Source organism: Buteo buteo, chromosome 3 (assembly GCF_964188355.1).
Source record: "Buteo buteo chromosome 3, bButBut1.hap1.1, whole genome shotgun sequence".
In the NCBI taxonomy this organism is placed as follows: domain Eukaryota; kingdom Metazoa; phylum Chordata; class Aves; order Accipitriformes; family Accipitridae; genus Buteo; species Buteo buteo.
The window spans coordinates 21646633-21669135 of record NC_134173.1 but is presented as its reverse complement, the minus strand read 5'-3'; positions in this window follow the sequence as shown (position 1 = coordinate 21669135).

Genomic DNA, 22503 nt, shown 5'->3' with positions numbered 1-22503 from the left:
GAAAAATATGGCATGACTTTAAAACTGTCACAACTACTACCCAAATTAGGAGACTGATCTCATTACATTCAGAAATGGTTTTGGTGCAATGAAAAGTAATATTTGCTGAGCTAATGCAATACTAACAATAGTTATCAGATTATTATCAGGATGTTTAAATCTCTACATCTGCTGTTCATCTATGGATGAGACACCAGGTATTAATACTTTTCTCATTATGTGATTATCTGATTTCCAGATTTTGCAATAGAAGTTGGATGCCTTAGAAAAGCATCACATAAACACAGCAGTATCCAAGTGGAGAGTTTCCTCTTACAAGCAGTACCTATGTTATAACTACAGCTGTATAACAGTGAATCAAAATACAATGATCATCCAAAAGATCAAAGTTAAATCTAGGGATGCACCCGTACAAAATGAAGCACAAGCAGATGCTGTCTTGTGGGTTATGAAAATATATACTTAAACATTTTAGCAGACTTTTGTGTTCTCCATTAAGTAGAAATACACTCTGCTAGTTATGCTAGCAAAGCTTAAAGCATTTAAAGCCGTAGAATTTTTCAAGATTTAGCATGCATGATTCTCAGTTAACACTCCCTAGGTATTTTAAAAACTGAATTATCTATTCATGTTTAAATTCTGAAACGTGTTTCATTTAGGTTGCTAGTACAAAGTCTTACTGAAGCTTTTTGATCCATTTCAGCTTTAGCAAACATTCTGCACAGTATACCAGCTGAAGGCCTTCCTGTTTGTCTTAATTCACTGTGCATAAATTTGTTTCTGCAATTAGCACACAGGCCCCTAAAGCCAGAAATACCCTAAATTATTGCTACAGTGCATTTTGGGATGTAACTAAATTACTAAATCTAAGTACTAGAACTACAAGAAGCTTAATCTAAGTATTAGGCAACTTGCAAGACAGAGTTGAAACTTCCCAATGGAAATATGATGATCTTTACACGTTTGCACTAATGAGACCTACTTCAAGCAATGTGAGGCATTATGTAATATTCAAAAATATAGGAGATAAAACAGCTTCCTTTTTAGAAAAAAACTTTTATATAAGCCTGTTGAAGCATATCTGTCAATTAACAGTACTAGGCTTGTTATTTTAAAGTCTTCCAGACAAGCACAGAACCTTTTGTCATTACTGTTGTGGCTATTTGTGGGAACAAGCAAGAAATGTTGTGCGGGTTTAGAGCTTTCCTCAGCCTGTGGATGTGCAGATCAACAGAGCCGATTCCTCTTTGCATAATCATTTCATGTGAAACACATGAACAGCACCAGGTGTAGGGAAAGCACATTTGGCCAGCATTAGCTCGAGCAAATCTGGCTACTGTGCTGAAGGACAGAGGCCTTCCACTGAGCCCTGGAGAGAGGTCTGGGAAGCTAGATGTACAACAGCAAGTCAGACTGCGGGCTTAGGGGTGTGCATCACAACATGCTTTGTCATGCGCAGGGAACCACAGGTGTTGCAAAACTGTGTCAGATTAATGGCAAAGTTAGGTATGACAAAATTATCTTGAAGTTTCCTAAGAAAATATGACTATCCCTAAAATGCCTCAAAAGTAACCAACTAGTAAGTGATGGAGGAAGTTGCAAAGTTGTCTGAGGTAAGCACACCAGGAGAAAAATGAATTTGTCTGCACTAACCATGGTGAAAATTTCCTCATCAGTGTCAGGCACGAATTTGCAGTGCTGTTATACAAGAGACTGAATATTTATATTTCTTTTAAGTGTCATAAGGCAGTGACAACAACAAATGAAAGATATTTGTTAAAGCAGCTTGTTGTTCAGGTTTTTGGGGAAATGCTACATCCATAGCAATAAATGAACTCCTTCTCTGAGAGCACTCGGGGCCATGCCCGCTGGTAGTTTCTGGGAGAAGAGTAAAGCAGTTTCTGAAAGCCTTAGCATTCCTTTGCTTTTACAGTTTTGTCACTACGCCAGCATTTTAACATTGCATGAAACATTTTTTTCATAATAGCATAATGTAAATTGACAGTTTCATTTCTTAAGTTATAATGAAATTTCCATATATGGTTCCACCTCCAGGCATGGCACCATCTGCAACACTGATTGTTAAGCAAACATCGCCACATTAGTCGCTAGACAGGTATGAAAGGAACATGGTCAAAATGTAAAAAACAAAATTAAGCAACAGATTGCTAGGGAGAATAACTCTCTGAAGTTCATATTACCTAGACAGTTAAAACAATGAGTCTTACAATTTTATTAATCTGACTTTAAGTTTTTCATAATACATTAAATAGATGATTCCTCTTCTAATAACTCCATTTCTTATAATGGTCTGGAACAGATACACTAAAGAATATGTCAAGAAAATAATAATATAGTAATACGTAGTAAAATTATACAATCATGCTACTGAGGTTTATCTCCTTCCTAAGAGTAATAGTAACCTGAATGTTGTCATTATCCACATGTGTTTATTTCCTCACTTTGTATTCTTTTGTTATTTTTATATCAACTTTAGATTGTCACAATATCTATGACTAGTACTACTAACTGGCAGATAGTAAGGCAGCAGCTGACCACCAATTGATCTGCCACTGAGGAATGGATTTTGACCTGCATAATGGGCTTTTCTTCTTCTAGAAAATAGGAAGACAAAGGGGAAATTTAGTCTTGCACTTTTCAGGTGGACCTGTGTGAGCTACACATTCCTTTCCTGGGAGCTGGGAAAAGTTGCTGCATCCCTTCTTTTGGACACAGCCAGGGATTATCAGGGATTTGTCTTGGGTAGGTATGGCTTTGCTTTCAATCATTCTTTCACTGGCACTTTTTTTCCTTTTTACATAAGGAAAAGGTGAGCAGAGTTTTCTTATTTACCCTCTCAGAACAATTTATTGCCTCAATTATTTCTATCATTGATTCTTTTGTGCATGTCCTCTCCAGTTCTCTTTTCAGCATCTTTTAATAGATGGTCTTAATACTCATCTTTGCTGTCCTTTTTCTGATCCATCCATTTTTTGGGAGCAGATTCAAGATCTGTATGGTTCGTGCATCCATTTTTATCAAGACAGTGAAACCTTCATTATTTTCTGTTCTATTTCATCCTTTAGATGAATATGATAGCAATTTTTTCACTTTCTTAGTAGATGGTGCATGTTGAAAAGCATTTTTTATTGAGCTCTCCACAATGACATCAAGCCTTTCCTCTGTGTGGTTGCAATTAATTTTGAATGAGGTGATGTGTATGAGTAATTCAAATGAACATTGCCAACATATTGCCGACTTTGATGTGTTGTGCACTGTTCACTCAAATAGTTTTGTTAGCTTCCACTGAAATTTTGGAGATATTTCCTAGACTTTTGTTCCAAGTATGTATTTGTCAGTTGTAAATTTGTCACCCAACAAATCAGTTCCTTTTCAAAGCATGCAAAGTTACACAAATCAGGATGAGATATATTAAATATAACACTTGTTTCCAAACGGAAGCTTGTGGCAGTCCAATATTATTTAGAGTGGCTGGAACAAATACATCATTAGGTAGTAAGGTGTGTACAATTCATGTGCAATTTCACATTTTTCTTGAAGAATCATACCAATGAAAATTGAAAAGGTTCCAGACTGAAAGAAAATCTCAAATAAGAAAGCATTTTGGTTAAACCTGAAAATATCAGAAATATTTCCACCCCCAACACCAAGTCCATTTCAAGGCCATGTTGATGCGCACATTGAATGTATTTTAAATAGTCTAAATTTGGGGTTAAAATATATTTCAATAGTTAAACTAGTCATTCTCTTCTGTGCAGAAAAATGACTATTTCCTCATTTTCTGCTTTTCTTTTCAGACAGATGAAGTTAACCTTATGTCCTGGTTTCAGCTGGGATAGAGTTAACTGTCTTCCTAGTAGCTGGTGCAATGCTATGTTCTGAGTTCAGTATGTGAAGAATGTTGATAACACTGACATTTTCAGTTGTTGCTCAGTAGTGTTTAGACTATAGTCAAGGATTTTTCAGCTTCTCATGCCCAGCCAGGGCACCTGACCCAAACTGGCCAACAGTGTATTCCATACCACGGGACATCCCATCTAGTTTAGGAACTGGGAAGGGGGGAGCAGGGAATCGCCGCTCAGGGACTGGCTGGGTGTCGGTCAGCGGGTGGTGAGCAATTGCCCTGCACATCATTTGTACATTCCAATCCTTTTATTACTACTGTTGTCATTTTATTAGTGTTATCATTATCATTATTAGTTTCTTCTTTTCTGTTCTATTAAACCGTTCTTATCTCAACCCGTGAGTTTTACTTCTTTTTTTTCCCAATTTTCTCCCCCATTCCACTGGATGGGGGGGGAGTGAGTGAGCGGCTGCGTGGTGCTTAGTTGCTGGCTGGGGTTAAACCATGACACCTTACCACTGGGTTTAGCTGGAGGAACAGGTCCAGGCTGAGGTACTATATGTCAGGAAAGATACTGATCAATCAAAGCACAACAAGAAAGATCAGAATAAAAAAGCCTAGAAATAATGACCTTTAAAAAATGATAGGATGAATAGAGGTTATTTAGCCTGATGGAGAAAAGACCACAGAGAACATACTAATAGTTCTGAAATACACAAAAACCTGCTTCCTGTAGGGAAGGTACATTATGTGCATAGAGAAGAAGCAGTGAGCTTAAATAACAGACAAAAATATTCAGTTTGGCTATTAGCAAAACTGATGAAAATGGTGGAGGACTGGAGTTGATTTGGGATATTTTGCAGTCTCCTCTAACACGTCTTTAAGAAGCAGTAAGACAAATATCTGTTCGGAGGGTCATGGATCTTGCTTTCAGGCATAAAGTTGAGATCAGAAGATTTTCAAGATGCCAATTCTGTGATTTCCTGCTTCTAAGTTCTGATTCTTATTAATGATGATTTTTTTTCTGTCTCATTCCATGACCACCCATTTCTTTAGTCAGCTCTTGCAAGGGATCTTATCTTCCTCTGATTCTTTCTTTTAACCGTCTAACATTTCTTCTGATTCCTGATGTACTAAGTAATGTAGTATCATTTGGGTTTCTGTCTTTGCCTATAATTCTATTCAGAAGTCATGCGTAGAGTTTCTAATTTGCCACTGTTGTGGTTTAATCCCAGCCAGCAACAGAGCACCACGCAGCCGCTCACTCACTCCCCCCCCCCCCCGCAGTGGGATGGGGAAGAAAATCAGGAAAAAAAAAAGTAAAACCTGTGGGTTGAGAGAGAACGGTTTAATAGAATATAAAAAGAATAAACTAATAATGATAGTGATAACACTAATAAAGTGACAGCAGTAATGATAAAAGGATTGGAATATACAAATGATGCACAGGGCAATTGCTCACCACCCGCTGATCGACACCTACTTAGTCCCCGAGCGACAATTCCCCTGCTCCCAGTCCCCCCTAGTTTATATACCAGATGTGATGTCACATGGTATCGAATACACCATTGGCCAGTTTGGGTCAGGTGCCCTGGCTGTGTCCTGTGCCAACTCCTTGTGCCCCTCCAGCTTCCTCACTGGCTGGGCATCAGAAGCTGAAAAATCCTTAACTTTAGTCTAAACACTACTTAGCAACAACTGAAAACATCAGTGTTATCAACATTCTTCTCATACTGAACCCAAAACATAACACTGAACCAGCTACTAGGAAGACAGTTAACTCAATCCCAGCTGAAACCAGGACAGCCATTCATTTTATTTTACTGTGAATACGATACTGAAATAATCACACTGCCAGAATATAGTGTAACGTCCCATAATGTATAATGATTCTCCTAATGGTTCAGGTCTGAAATGGAATAATTTTCCTAGACTAATCACCTCATCAAAGTATCATAATGGAAACCTCAAGTAGTCTCTGTAGCCTTGAATTCAAAGCATTACACCAACCTAAATCTCACAATTGACCTTCTAATGCCTCTGTAGCAGAAGCTTCAACAACCTTCAACTGAAATAATGTTGCCAATGCATATTCATATATCTCACATTATAACACTAATACAGCAAGGTCTCCACAAAGTTTCACTGATGCTCTCCTGAGACTATTACTGTCATGTGAACACTATTCTTGTGTGAGCAAGGAGTTCATGAAAGTGACAAATGTAACTATTCTCCAAGGTTGCACATTAAAATGGATGTCTTTGCAATGTTTCTTTTTTAAACTGAACAATTACACTCTATGCACATTCAGCAAATACTAAACTCACCTTGACCTTCAGTTCTTATGTGTAATTGGGGAAATGCTCGGCTGGCTAATATGATTCCTATCTGGTTTGGTAGTGTTTACGTCTGGTTTATTACTTAATTTAGATTTTATGTCAGTTAGAATTAGATATGTCTTTGCTTTGAGGGATACAGGACTAACTGTGGTTTGGTTTTCAGTCTTAAATGGAAACTTCCTGGTTTGCTTAATCATAAGTAAAAGAATATGTAAGATTTTCCTCATGATAAGAGATGCAATATTTAAGTAGAACACAAATATTGTGAATGAATACATTGAGCTGGAAAGTGCTACGTTACCGCAGAAATGATATTGTGTGGGTGCTGCTTGAACATGCATAACGCTTGTTGAAGACAATGAATTCCTTGCAGTGCAGAATGACAGAAAATTGTTGTTGTCTCATTCGAGGGAAGAAGTTTGAAAAATCTCTCAGGAAATGCAGCTTTCTTATAAAGTACAGTTCTGCTCAAATTAAAACAAGAGAGTCGCCAAAGGTGGTGCCATTAATCCACGCTGACAATTTCTTTGCAAAACCAAGCTCTCCAAAGGCTTCAGAAGAACGGTATGGGTAAGTTTGTAATGGCAAAATGCTTCACGTATTAAAATGCTTCACTTAACTCTGAAACCTGAGAAACCTTACAAGAAACTGGGAAGAAATAAAAGCATAATTTCATCATTGCTCTATATTTATGACTATATATTATCCTTAGCCTTGTTACCCAAGGCACAGTCAGAGAAAGTCAGGTTTTTAAAACTGTGAAAAGTTTCCATTTTGTCAGTTCTAACTGACAGTGAAACATTTGCTATGTATGCACATTATTAAAATGCAGGAGAAGATGCACTGCTCTCCAGCCTGCCCTTGTGTCTTAATGAGTCTGTCAGAGAAGTACACTGAAATATAGCATTAATATAAGCGGCAAAGCAGAAGTAATAACTATTTCTGATAATTCCTGTATAATTCAGCAAACCAAGCACAACAATAAGATAGCATTTCCAGGGTGCTAAAATAATCTAGACATTGTTTTTATTGATGGATTAAGTAGATTACCATATAAACACCAACATAAAAAAAAAAAAAAAGATAAAGTAGAAATAAAGCCACACTTCATATGTGATTTTTATTCAATTTTCTTCCAAAATCACAGAAGGTGAATATATCAGGAAAAGGATGAAGTAAATCTCCTTTTATTCAAATTCTGATGCTTAAAAGCCAACTTTTCTTACAAGAATGTGAATATTAATACATGAAGAATAGACTTTTAAAAATGGCAAAGACAAAGAGAGGGTCTAAGAAAATTTCTATTAAATTTAACGGTTTTCTAAATTGTCTTAACTCTCTTTTCTGTATGTGTATCTGTTGCCTAGTAAGATCTCAAGCCATGACTCAGACTACTAGCAGAGTTTCTTTTGCAAGAACAGATCTGTTTAATATTTTCATTTAAGGATTTTTGGACACAGATCTGGTTGCAAGTTGGGGGTAGAGTTTTTATACTCCCAGGTAGAGCAATATCTTTTTGGTAGTTTCAGAAGACCGCACATACCATACTTGCTATACAAACAAGGAATAATGAAAACTTATGTTTTAAAAAGTAATTTATTATATTAATAAAATATCATAATTTTAATACGTAATTTGACTAGTCCATGTCCATTTAATCTACTAATGGTTTTGCAGCTCTACGCTTAAAGAGTGCAATCTTCTTCTTTCCTTTAATCCCAAATTATATTAACCTTTCTCACGAGTTACAGTCTTCCTTCTCTCCTCTACCTGCTGCCCAGATGACAATTAAACATTTATTTTCTGAATTTACAAATCCCCACAGCTCCTGCATGTTTACTATTAAAATCCAGGTCTGGCTCAGGCAGAATATTTGCACTCTGTTTTTTCTTTCTAGTCTTCAGCTGTGGGGTCTGAGATACACAAATTTATTTTTAATTTCTCTGTGGAGAAGAACACATCCTCCTTCAATCATATCTCTGGGAGAGTTCACAAGATTCTGGGTAGCATCTCCTACTCACTGAAATGTCTCCTAATCTGTGCCTCTCAAATGGTGCAGAAACAAGATTTCTCATAAAATAGGTAATTCACTTAAACCTCCTTTAACTGCCCAGCCTCACAATCAGGCCTAGACTCCTGGCCCATTTAACCACAGTTCTGCTTTTCAGCTTTTAGCACTTCATTGCTATATTATCATCTCAATAGTTACTCCTTTGTCTCCTGTTGCATGTTAACTATAGTGGGTGAACATGAACATGAATAACTCTCTGGACAGTGACTAGGTTTTCTTGTATTTGTCAATACAAAGCATAGCTGTTCTGGTTTCAGCTGTGATAGATTTAATTGTCTTTCTAGTAGCTGGTATAGTGCTATGTCTTTGAGTTAGGTATGAGAATAATGTTGATGTCATGGTTTAACCCCAGCCAGCAACTAAGCACTACACAGCCGCTCACTCACTCCCCCCCCATCCAGTGGGATGGGGGAGAAAATCGGGAAAAGAAGTAAAACTCGTGGGTTGAGATAAGAACGGTTTAATAGAACAGAAAAGAAGAAACTACTAATGATAATGATAACACTAATAAAATGACAACAGTAGTAATAAAAGTATTGGAATGTACAAATGATGCTCAGGGCAATTGCTCACCACCCACCGACCAACACCCAGCTCGTCCCCCAGTGGCAATTCCCCACCCCCACTTCCCAGTTCCTAAACTAGATGGGATGTCCCATGGTATGGAATACCCTGTTGGCCAGTTTGGGTCAGGTGCCCTGGCTGTGTCCTGTGCCAACTTCTTGTGCCCCTCCAGCTTTCTCCCTGGCTGGGCATGAGAAGCTGAAAAATCCTTGACTTTAGTCTAAACACTACTTAGCAACAACTGGAAACACCAGTGTTATCAACATTCTTCTCATACTGAACTCAGAACATAGCACTGTACCAGCTACTAGGAAGACAGTTAACTCTATCCCAGCTGAAACCAGGAGAGTTGATAACACACTGATGTTTTCAGTTGTTGCTAAGTAGTGTTTAGTCTAAAGTCAAGGATTTTTCAGCTTCTCATGCCCAGCCAGCGAGAAAGCTGGAGGGGCACAAGTTGGGAGGGGACACAGCCAGGGCAGCTGACCCAAACTGGCCAATGGTGTATTCGATACCATGTGATGTCACGTCTAGTGTATAAACTGGGGGGTCTGGAGGTGGAGGAATCACCACTCAGGGATTAACTGGGCGTTGGTTGGCAGGTGGTGAGCAATCGCCCTGCACATCATTTGTACATTCCAATCCTTTTATTACTACTGTTGTCATTTTATTAGTGCTACCATTATCATTAGTAGTTTCTTCTTTTCTGTTCTATTAAACTGTTCTTATCTCAACCCATGAGTTTTCTTCTTTTCCCAATTTTCTCCCCATCCCATTGGGTGGTGGGGAAGTGAGTGAGCGACTGTGTGGTGCTTAGTTGCTGGCTGGGGTTAAACCACAACAATAGCAAACCTTTGCTTCCTGGAAACTGCTGCAGCTTAAATATCTCCAGGAACTTGTGTGTTTGTTTATTATCAGGGTGTGCTGGTTTTGGCTGGGGTAGCACTAATTTTCTTATCGTAGCTAGTATGGGGCTGTGTTTTGGATTTGTGCTGGAAATAGAGTTGGTAATTCAGGGATGTTTTTGTTACTGCTGAGCAGTGCTGACACAGAGTCAAGGCCTTTTCTGCTTCTCCCACCACCCCACCAGCGAGGAGGCTGTGAGGGCACAAGAAGTTGGGAGGGGACACAGCTGGGACAGCTGACCCCAACTGACCAAAGGGATATTCCAGACCATATGACATCATGCTCAGCATATAAAGCTGGGGGAAGAAGAAGGAAGGGGGGGACGTTCGGAGTTACGGTGTTTGTCTTCCCAAGTAATCATCATGCATGATGGAGCCCTGCTTTCCTGGAGATGGCTGAACACCTGCCTGCCCATGGGAAGTGGGGAATGAATTCCTTGGTTTGCTTTGTTTGCGTGCGCAGCTTTTGCTTTACCTATTAAACTGTCTTTATCTCAGCCCACGAGTTTTCTCACTTATACTCTTCCAATTCTTTCCCCCATCCCACCTGGGGGGGGAGTGAGTGAGCAGCTGTGTGGTGCTTAGTTGCCAGCTGGGGTTAAACCACAACACAGGGGAAAGGGGAAGAAGAGCCACAAACTGATGACAAAGAAGGAATTTTGTTGAATAATTCATTGACATTTCAGTAAAGCAATTTACCATGGCAGTCAGTCCAGTTTCTTATTCAAGGCAGACTCTTTGACCTACTCTATTTCTAGGCATTCTTACAGTTCTAGTAATTAGTAAAGTCACCTCTCTGCAAATTGTTAAGGTTGTGAAGAGACTGGGTTCCTTACAAAACAATGGTATTCTTGATAATACCATACTTGAATAATTTCTCTCTTCCTCCCTAACCCTACTTCAATGACCATCCTCTCCTGAGAGGTCTCTGAAGGTCTGCTGATACAGTTTTCTTTGATGAAATTAAGAGAGCATGGATGGCTTTTGATCCAAAGATTTTTAGGACATTGGAGTTATTCATGAAAAAAAAAAAAAGGCTCTTTTCAAAGACTATCCTTCCTGAAAGACTTGTTTTAATAAAAGCAAGTATTTTAACATTTCAGCTCTGTGTGCCTCACTTTCTAAGTGGGTGTATCTGTAATGTGTTAGGATATCACTGTCTACCTGGGATCATTTGGCTAACATAATTTAAAGAGTGATCTTGTTTGAAAATCTGCAGAAACATTCAAACAGGCAGGAAAATTCCTTCTTTGGAAACTATTAACATGAGGCTTTTGGATCAGGAACATAATGAAAAGTTCCTATTCTCTCAAATAAAAGAATAAAAAAACTCATATAAAACAAAAATAAAGCACTAACTGAATAAAAAATCTTCAGAATTTTTTTTTTTTTTTAAAGACCTTCTCTTGTGACATTTCCCATTGGGAAAAAAAAAAAAAAAGGTAGAATAGAGTTTTCTGTGACTTAATCTCAAACATGAAAGTTTCAGGTGATATTATCATGTATTTATAGTTCAAGCTATTATGGCTCTCTAGTTGCAATACTATTTGTTCAAAAAGAGATAAAACTCATCAAGGAAAATGCAACACTTGGAAAACATATAACAACCCTGCTGTTATCACAAGGGGAAGAATGAAAGTAAAACTGCAGCTAATATAGACTTCTGGGAAATAAAGCACAGTGTAATGGTAAATCTAATAGAGCTTCTGAATTTATTTGAGCAAGGCGATAAGGTGACTTGATGATGCTGCATATAAATTAAGGCACGTCTGGTAGATGTCAATGATGGTGAAGTGTATACATGAGAGACACACACTTTCCAACTTCCCTTTGAAAGCACTAGATTCCTGAGTCAATACACCCAACCATGACTTTGGCAGTTTGCTTATAATTGAACCACTTTACATCACAAGTTCTGGGGAAGGGGGGGAAAGGGGTGGAGGAGTCTCTCAAGCTCCATAAAGAAACTTATTTTTAATTTGTCATGCTCTACCCATTAAAATGGTTCAACCTGCTGAATATAAAATTTTGTTGTTCTACAGTACAGATGGGCCAAATGAAGCTTGTCTTCCTTCTTCTGGCAACTTAATCTCTTACCAAGTGGAAATCCTGAAACAAAAAGTTATATGACATATATTTGAATATCTAAAATTAAATTTATAGCCCTTCAAAGGATGCCTAAGTATGCTATGTGGGGACACACTAATGAAAGAAAACAGATCATATTTGTAAGTAGAGTTGGGACAAGTTAGGACTAAGAGTCAAATGAGAGTGTTAGAAGTCACTACCTAGACCTTTACAGTTTGTCATCTGCATAAATGGTTTATCCAGGGAGACCAACTGTAAATGAATTATCATTAATATGATACATATTGTAATTCTGATCATAAGGAATGTTCAACAAATGGACAGTTTAATTAAAAGGGCAAATAGCCTATTTTTTTCCCTAACTAATCCTACTTTAGCAAATCAAGTAAGCTCGCACATTTAAAATACTGTTGAAAGGAAACATAAAAACTTGCTCCATACAAGTGTGTACAGTGTGAATAACTGCTACATAACTAAGAGCTTGAAGATGTCCTTCCAGCAATAACCAATTCTAAAAAAAACCCACATCCTTTCAGTAAAAAATTGAATAAGGATGGCAGCGAAGTTAGACCAAGTGTCTGACCCCCTGGGAGGCAGGTGCCAATTCTGACATTCAGAGTGAGGGCTCTAAGTCATGGTCCTAAGCAGTTTTATCATGCGCCCATAGAGGCACGGCCTTTAGCAAAGCTCAAGCAGGTCTCTGAGCTGCCCCTGAGCTGCAGTAGCCCCCAGGCAGGCCACAGAGCCCCTGCACTGGCAAGGGGGCTGCCAGACTCATGATGCTTTCTTTACTCCTGCAGCGGGCCTGGCCTGACCTCATTGCTCAGGGACTGCAACACACTTAGATAAAGAAAACAGGTTGCAGGTGTCAAAGGGCCCGATCCTCTGAGACCTGAGACTTGCAGGATGAGACCCGAGACTTGCAGGATGAGACCCTTAGCGGTGGACCTGGTTGACCCCCATAGAAGTTGTTCTAAAAATTAACAGGGTAAAGACACAAACAAACTTTTAAAAAGAACAGGTATAGTTAGGGAGACAAGATAAAATCAGATATTCATAACCAAGCAAAGAGATGTCAATGAAGTAAGCAAAATAATACGTAACACAAATATCAACCAAAGTTACTACTACTGTCTCACTAGATGTAGTTTGATGCAAACATATTACATGTAAAGATCATAAGGAAGCACTTTCACAAAAGGTCTAGTCTGGAGAATAACTTATTAGAATAAGTTGCTGAGCAAAGAAATAGTGATTTTTGTTTTGTAAAGAAAGCAGTAATGGATTAAGCCTGGATTTTTCAACAACCAGTTGGTGGGGATTGTCTTCACTTACAGCACAATATGTCTTCTTACCTTCTTCTCGTTAGTAGTCTATGACATGGTGCAATTCTGCTGTGCTTATCAGTGCCTCCAGTTCCAGAAAAAAGCAGCAGCACCAAAGCAATTGCTGGAGAATCAGGCCTGAGATATTCAGAATGACTAATGATTGACTTCACAATTTGAGAGGAAGGCGCTCATTTAGTGAAGGCAACTGCTGAGTACTTTCTGATAACTGTGTCCTTTAAAATGTAGATGTTCGGACATTTGAAGCACAGCCCTGAAAAACTTTATCTCTTCCTCAGAATGATTGTTGTTATTGCGTGCATTTCTGAGAATGCCATTAGATAGAAGTAGGACACCATTTCCCCCAGGGATAAAGGAAATACGCCCTCTTTCCTCTTTTACAGAATAAAGCTGTTTGCACAGAGGAAACAGATATATCACGTTTTTAAGAATAAGCTGCTATGCCCACTTTGCAATTTTGTTTTAAGGAGAATGTATGCTGCTTCTATGCAGCAAAGATACCTTGTCCCCTGTTACAAGAGTGGGAAGGTGCAGCTTTATCTCCAGGGCTCAGCTGAGGTTGTTAGCCACCAACACTGCTGCCTCCTCCAACCTGCTGTTACGCTTGTCATCCTCTGCCCCAGCAGCAGCGACCGATCGCAGAGCAGGAGGCCCTCTCTCAGGTACATCTGTCTGAGGCATATGTCATTTGCAACTAAAGAGAGCCTACACTCCCTCCAGTTCCCCGTGGTTTGTCGTCTTTATTGACTGGATGGCAGCTCCCTGCCCATTTCTTTATTACAGTTTGTGAGTCACTCTTCAGAGGAATTAAGAAGTGACTATGTCTTTTCACTTACTAGGCACATAAGCTTATGTGACATTTGCATCATCCAAATTTGACACAAGGCTCTTGAAATAGTCTGAAGTTCATATGGGTTCATTTCACCCCAATCCAAGAATGTAATTCATCTGACCTATTTTATACTTGCGGTGAGATGAATCACTGCCGAGAAACACCTTTTTGTCTTTGCTGAGTACAAAAAGTAGCTACAAAACAAGCTCAGATCTAAACAGCTGTACTATAGATAGCTAAATTTGTTAAATCCCATGCAGTGTCAGAAGGACAGGCACAGTCCTGGGTGGGATTTACTCTTTATGGCTTGCCTGTTTGAGGAAAAGTATTTTGGAAGAGAAGGTATTTCTAGATGGTCTTCGAAATTAACAAAGTAACAACAAGGATCAGCTTTAGGAAACAGACTTCAGAGTTGTGCCTAAATGGTACCTAAGACTAAGATGGCCAATTCAAGGAATGGAACATGTAACACTAATTAAGGCAACGAAACTCTTTGCTATTAGGTGCATAGGACAGGTTTATTGGGATGCACAACAGCCAGCAGGCTCCAAGCTAGGACCCCTAACGACCCAGAGGAAATGCCAGAGCAACCCGAGTCTGAAGTGTCCTGCAGGAGGTTATCGTCCTGTATTGTTGTTGCAACTCAGAACCTGCCCTAAGGTGGCAAGTTTACCCAATTTGTGAAAAAAGAAGGCACAGGAGAGTTACTCACATTAGAAAGCACTTCAGATGACTCTGCCAATACGGAAGGGACTGTGGGCACCACTTTCACACATAATCACTGCCATTATTTGAAAGAGGCCTAGAGACAGAGGTTACCCCACCAGCCTTCGAAGGACAGCCTAAAAACTGTGGCTAACTACTAGACGCAAAAGGAAAATGTAACTCATGGGCTCTGAGAGGTGAGGTCTGTAAGACAGTGTGAGACACTGAAAGAGTTAATGTCTCAAACGTCGTGGCGGGGCAAGTTCTGCATAAGGAGGAACTGCCTAGCAACAAACCGCAGGCAGGTCAGAGGATGCGCAGTTCCCTCTTCTGATAGGCTGAGCAGGGCAGTTCATCATATATGGCCAAAGGTCAAAGAACTGCAGGGAGGGAGAAGTTACTCCCCAGATGACCCCCAAGCCCACCGACCCATTTCCTGAAGGTTCTGAAAGCACAAACCACACATGACAGCTAATTAGCCTGATGAGTTTGAGTGCCTGCCCAAAGGAGGGGCAAGGAGACTATAAAAGGGCACAAACTGAAGACCCACATGTGTGTGCCCTCGGGAACTGGACCCTTAGGCTGGTGGGACCAATGCTGCACCTAGGGCTGGTGAAAATTTTCTCTTTTCCTCTTCCTCTCTCTGTCTTGCTCTCTCTTTCTCTCTCCTTTTTCATAATCCCTACACCTCATCCCTTTAGACATAAACCGTTGACCAAGTCTGGGACTAGGACTGGATCCAGCTGCCCCTATGCCTTCTCTGAAAAGGAGTCTAGAGAGCAAGGGGGTCCGCTCTGAACCTCGTGACCCAACCGGAGGGCTCTCCTTATTGTCTTCCCTGAACTGATCCCCAAATAAGCAAGGCCTGTAGTATATGTTTGGTGACGTATGATAGCACGTGTTGGTTTACTGACATAGTTTCATGCCAATTCTTGTTGTGAGTGAATAAAGTTGAGTTTTGTGAGTTAAAGGATCCCTGGTGTCATTTCACCTTAATCCTGACCTGGGAATCGGCGAACCTGAATTGTTGTCCTGAGAAATTGGGATGTGACAGGCAGGCAGATATTGTGCTTCCTAACACCACAAAGGACTGCACAACCTGATGGTGCTTGGTGTGCAGGACCAAAATGTTCCCTCAGTCTCAGGACACAGCTTTTTTGAGATCTAATTTACTTAGGAGATTTTCGATGAAGGCCAGAGCTGATGTCAACATGAAACATGGCGTTTTTTGTGTATGTATATAAAGGCCATGCATTATGCAAAGACAGACTGAGCTGCATTAGATCTCAGCTGGGCTCTCTGCAAGGCTTGCGTGTAAATGATGGGACTGGGGATACAGAGATCCATGACGGAAGGATGATGCCGAGGCATCTGCTCATGTCACATATTTACTGCTCTTATACAGCAAATATAGCTTACACATAGGGCCTGCAACATGGGTGGACTGCCAAAGCTCTGCCACATTATGTCATGCTGTGTTAGTGCTCTTCAAGAGGAAAAGAAATGAGATAACTTTCCTGGCTCATTGTTTCTTGGAGAATTGCTATTTGCCAGAGAGGATGCCTCCCTCACCCTTGTACCGCCTGCACTACCAGCTGAGACTCAGCCTGATGTTAAACCCAGACAAGTTCCACATCAGATATGTTGTCCTCAACCAAGCCCTGTCCCAGTCCTCAGAAGCAGTAAAGAAAAATTGATGTGAATTTGTAGCCAAAATAGAAGACTAAACTTGTTGGTGCTAGGCCTTACTGTAAAGAACAACAATATTTTGTCTGAAAAAAATCACATTTCCTAAACTTTCATCTCTGTGGCAGGAAGAGCTAGAAATAACTCATGTTTCACACAATGTGATAAAAAAATAATTTAAAAGTAAAAAACCAAAGAGCCAGAGGCATGTTACAGTGAAGTCTAGCAAATGTGAAGAAAACAGGCTGTTTTAAACGCAGTCTCTGAAGTGTCTGCTGCCAAGAATACAAATAAATAAAGCTGTAGAGATGACTAAAAAGACAAATGAAAATAAGAAAAAAATATTGGTAGTTATGATGGGTAATGACAGCACTCCTTAGAAAGAAAGAAGAAAAGATTAGGTGACTGGGTAGGAGAATTAAGGTACATATGCCAACCATTAGCAAAGCATCACTTCTCCCAGCTGGGTCAGTCTTTGATTTTGGCAAGTTTCAGTTCACAGAAACCAACTCAATGACTAAAAGGTAGTGGTAATTTTCCAAACACCATTTTCACCCTTATAAGCTACCTCTGTGAAGCAATGAATTAGAAACCCAAAATCATACTCATAAATGTGTCAGATAACTGTAGACAAAACCAATTCCTTCAGGTTGCCTGGAGTCAGTAGACCCTTGCAGTGTTGTGAAACCCACTTCTGCAGGGACCTTGAGCCCAAATGCTGGTATCAACTTTTGAATTTACATCAGAAAGTGTAATTATTGCAATCCCTCTGGCAGTCAGAAGCCTTATTTCAAAAAGAGCTGACAGTTGCTACTTGATTGTCCTAACAAAAACCTAACAGCAACATGGATGTCGTCAGCCTAGGGAACAAGGTTGTGAGGTTAAAAACATGATTTTTCCAGGGTGCTATATGCTAGTTTATACTAAGCAGTAGCCAGTGGAAGGTATTGTCTGTGTGTTGTTGCTTTTGGAAACAGATGTCAGGGTGCTGCAGGGAATGGCTGCCAGGGTAGGGACAATCAGCTTGTTACCATTACTACAGGGCAAGCCACTGAATGTGTGTGGAAAGCCTCAAATCTTTGGTCCTCAAGCATTCAAGCCCTGAAAAATGTATGCGATTCATTGGTGGTCTTAGTGCTCGTCTGGCCAACCATGTTCAAATGGCAAGCCAAAAGCCTACCTAAATTATTAATTTCGGTGATTGTTAGAGATGATGATAAAGCTGTTAATGATGATATGGTGAGGAGTTGGTTATTAGGAACTGGGAGGAGCAAAGTGGTGGTGGAAGTGTTCAGGTGCCATTGTAAAAGCTCTGTGCCTACCCAAAGAACTCTCCCTGAGAATAATTGTGCTATTTGAGTACCAGCAGTGCTCTCCAAAGGCATCTAGCAGAGACAGCAAAACTTGTTCTTGCTCCATTGCAGATGATTTAAGTATTTCATGAATAGACAGTTACATTCTGAAATATAAATTAACCTGCAAATAAATGTGCAGAAAGCTTTTACTGAGCTATAGGGTCCTTAGAACTGAAATGAAGAAACCTTGTCATATATGCAGTATAATCTACCATAAAAACAACATAAGCTTTATTGTCTTAAAAAAATATATTGCCCTAGCACAGTTCTTACTGACAAGCAGCGGGGGTTACATCCAGTGTTTTCTCTCACTAAGCATCAAAATGCCTGATCTTGAGGAAATTGCTGTGCATAAAATCATTCACTTTGCAGTATGCTTTTTAACTCGGCCGGAGTTAAGAAATTTCCTCATTGAAATTACTGTAATTAGTACCATGCTCTTCAGTGGAGCAACAATATTCTGCTTGTTGCCTGTGTGGCTGCTGTTCCCCTATAGGCATCACCCCTGTAATAGGCATCAGGCACACTGTGATTATCTCTTGACTTTAAGATGCCAGATTTCCAACTTGCCTCGAGCCTGCTGTGATCCATCTCTGGGAGGACATGTTTCTAGAAGAGGATCATTACTTGCAAAATGGAATAGCAGTGATGGATACCTCAAGGAGGATGGCCAAGTGTTGATATACACACAAACATATCTGTCTCATTATATGACTCTCTGCTGCAAAGGTAAGAACTCTTTCAGCCTGCTCAAATTGGAAAACCAAGACTTTTGCTTAGACTTCATTGTGCTTATTTTTTCTTTATATTTTTAGTCCACAAAATGCAACTTCTGAACTTCTACTCTAAACAATGTTTGTACAAAAATGTATTGTGGATTTGCAGCTTCTAAACAAAAACTTGGGAGTTTTTTTTTTTAATGACAAATTTACTCAATCAGTTCAAACACCAGCATGTTGAACTGGCTCTTTTTTTGCCATCTAGTTCACATATACCCATCTCGCGATGAATCTGGACTCTGAGCCTTTAAAGGCACAACCTACAGCCCATCTCTCCAATGGCTTGAAAAAGGCACAGTGATAAACCACTGTGGAACAATTTATGGGATGACGATCTAAGAGAGACTCCTCTCACTTAATTTCAACCTTTTAAAGGTTAGTCAAAGCTTGTTGTCCAATATAGCTTTAATAGCAGTGGAAACCTCCAGAGGATCATTCTTTAATCTCAGGACAGGGACTTGAAGCAGCTAGGATAAGAAAGGTGAGATGTTTGATGGTTATTGAAACAGTCTAGATGTCTAATAGTGTCTTGAATTGAACAGTCTGGATGTCTAACTATTAGATGGCTGAAGTTTGATTAAGTAATTTATTCTATTAATGACATAAAAGTTGGCATAGAATCTAACTTACATTCCCACAGTTGTGTTGATTCACAAATGCACAGAAGACCGAAGAAAGGAGTGCAATACTTATTTCTGGCACTAATGAAGTTAAAAGTATGAACAGACATGTTGTCTGCTCAGTTGAGTAAACTAGTTCTAGTTTTACATAGTAATTTTTCAGAATACTTTTACACTGATTTCATGGCAGAAGAACTGCTCTGAATTATGTGACGTTTTCTGCTATTTATAGTGGTCTAAATAAGCTGCATAATGCACATAATAATGATAACTCTGGAATGTGCTCTTTGGTTAACCAAAGAAGAGAATAACAGAGTAATGTTAAACATTACAGATAACATTGACTGAAAACATCATCTGGACAATGGGGACTTAATAAATAAAGCTTGATGACAAGGCAATAGATCATTTTAAACAAATAAATATCACTGAGTTTATTCATACATTTTTTTTGGCTCAAATGACGGAAAACTACTTTATATTCCTATACAGGTCACTGCTCAGTACAATTAAAATAATGGTATTTTTGAACCAGTAAGCTCAAGATTAAAATTTGGCAGTTCATTTTTAAATTGTGTTCCTAATTCTCCATAATTTGTATTTCTCTCTCTTAGTCTTCATGGCTTTGCTCCTTCTCTGGATAACTGGCTGCCCTTGAAAATGCCTTGCTTTCCGTTCCATGCAGATCAACCATTTGAGCTGTTCTGTTGTCAATACATTTCTTCTTACATACCTTCTCCCCTCTGTTGTCCCTTTGCCAAGCACATACACTGAGCTTAGCATCAATGCTTTTATGGTTACTGAAATCAAAGTGAGTAGAATTATTTCTGACTTATTTGTGTGGGGAAATAAATCTTGTTGAATCAAACACAGTAAATAAGATGCTGCAAATACATAAAAGATAACTATCAAGGGTGGGATTCATTTCTCACCTCTATAAACAACTAGAATGCATAGATCTAAATTAGGATGAGATGAAAGCTGCTCTAGAAGTGCTTATTTCTCTTCTGCACCATAATAGGTGTTTAGCTGACTAGCTCATGTGTAGATGACTATGTTAAACACTTGAAGTAAGGTATAGTGACACCCACTACTTGTTCCTCTATTTCTCTTCATCTCAGTTGTTGCTTCACTGAATATTTTTTATTAAGAATGACAAAGACCATGTGCTTCACAATTAAACACATTTTATTTTCCCCTTTTTTTAGTTCACACACATCCCTGCATTTCACTTGGTAGAAAAGCCAATAAGACGTTTCCTGGAGAAACATTTAAATGCATGCCTCCAACAGGTAATGTATGGTAATGCATAATAATGCATAATACTGGTTGCATAACTTTAGATCAGGTGTCATACATGCCTACATTCATAAACCGCATTCTCTTTTATTAGATATTCTTGCAGTAGTTTTGTATAGTTAATTTTTACAAATATTGATATCTGATCATTTTAGATGCCAATTATTTTAACTTAGTAAATGTTTGAAGAGAGTAGTAACCACAGCACATTCATCTGTTCTAATCCTGCTAGTCTTTTCTTAGTCCACCATGATGTGAATTTTACGGGTTAATAATAAGGAAGTCTCACTGTTCTCAAATATCCATTGCTTTTTTCCCCTGCTTCCTCACCAGTACTCCTGTTTGCTTTGGGTTTCTTTGGAGTAGTTGTTTTGTTTTGTTTTGTTTTGTTTTGAGACCTGGCACTACTGTGGAACTAATGAGTCAATAACCATTTTGCTGGATATATGGCTTAATTGGCTGTTTCGGGAACAGGTACAATTAGGTTATTAAAACACTGCAGCATCCTGCTCGCTGCTTAATCCTCTTTTGGAAAGTCTTGCAGTTGGTGCTGCATGGTTTGACAGGGTGTGCTTTTGTAACAGTGTTCCTCTCAGAGCAGCTCTCAAATGACCCCTCCTCTCTCCAGCAGTTCTAACTTCTCCTGGGTTTTTTTCTTCACTTCTAAGGTATCAATTATTTTTGCTGTATTGCTGACAGGTTTGAAAGGGTCAAACAGGAAAACAGATATCAAATAGATGAACAGCCCATTATGCACCCAACAGAAACAGATGAGTAGGACATTATACAAACCCAACAGCAGAAGAGATGCATTTCATGATGTCATCTGCTAGTTTCTCACATGAAGCCCTTACTACAGTGATTGCTGATACAGAAGTGCTGAAATAGTCATTAAGCCTGGAATCCCTTTTCCAGGGATGATGTTATTATCCAACAAGTATTGTTAATTGCCTACCATTGGTACTGTATACAATAATAAGGTTGCAACAGTTATTTGCTGCATTGTTAATTGTAGATGTGAAGAATAAATATGTATATTTATATAATCACTGTTGTTGTTCAAGTATCTGGTAAGTAAGAATGATATCTCAAAGGTGGTAATTTCTGTAGGGATGGTCCCTCCTGTTTATGAACTCTTCTTGTTTTGTACATCCTCATTATACATTTCAGGGAATATGTTAGCCAGTAGCAGACTTTTACACATTATTTTGATTGTAGAAATTTTTTTTAAAAAAAGGAAGAAGACTCCTAGTTATGACTTTGTACTTCTTTCCCCCAGAAGCCACAAAGCAATCAAGTAATTTATAAGATGATGGAAAAGTTTTAAGAAAAAAATTGGTAGAGCACATGTGTTAGCAACCAAGAAAATTAAGATGATCACTTAACAAGTTGCTTAGACAAAGATCAACCTAAAAATTCACTTGAGTGAATACAAACAAATGCCTGATGGCATACAGGAGCTGTACTGTCATTTTGGACAAGTAGGTACATTGTTTTCTTAGTGCACTACAGAGAATGAATTATCCAGTTGCAGTCCTCCAAAGACTGAATTGGGAGCTGAAGCATTAATTACAGTCATTGTAGACAAATAACAGTATACTTCTCCTGTGGTGAGATGACAAAGTTGAAACAAAAGATGGATTAGCATACTTACTCACTAAGCTATCATCTTCGGTCTGAGTTGCAAACAGAACCAGGTGGAAGTGTCATTGAGAGTCCGTGAAGAGAGAGCAGTGAAGGTAGCCAGGGCTTTTTGGCAGACTATCAACCTGAGATCTAAAGGGCAAATAAGCACACTGACTAAACCTCTGTTTTTGCAAAGATAAGAATATACTGCAATTAACTGAGAGGGTTCTTTCTATGGTTCACATGGCAAGAGTCTGAGTTGAAACAGTTATCCTCATACATGCAAAACCTTAAAGAAAACCTGGTTACTTGTTTTGGGCAAGTGTGGTGGGTTGACCCTGGCTGGACATGAGTTGCCCACCAAAGCTGCTCTAATCACCTCCTCAGCTGGACAGGGGAGAGAAAATACAACAAAAGGCTTGT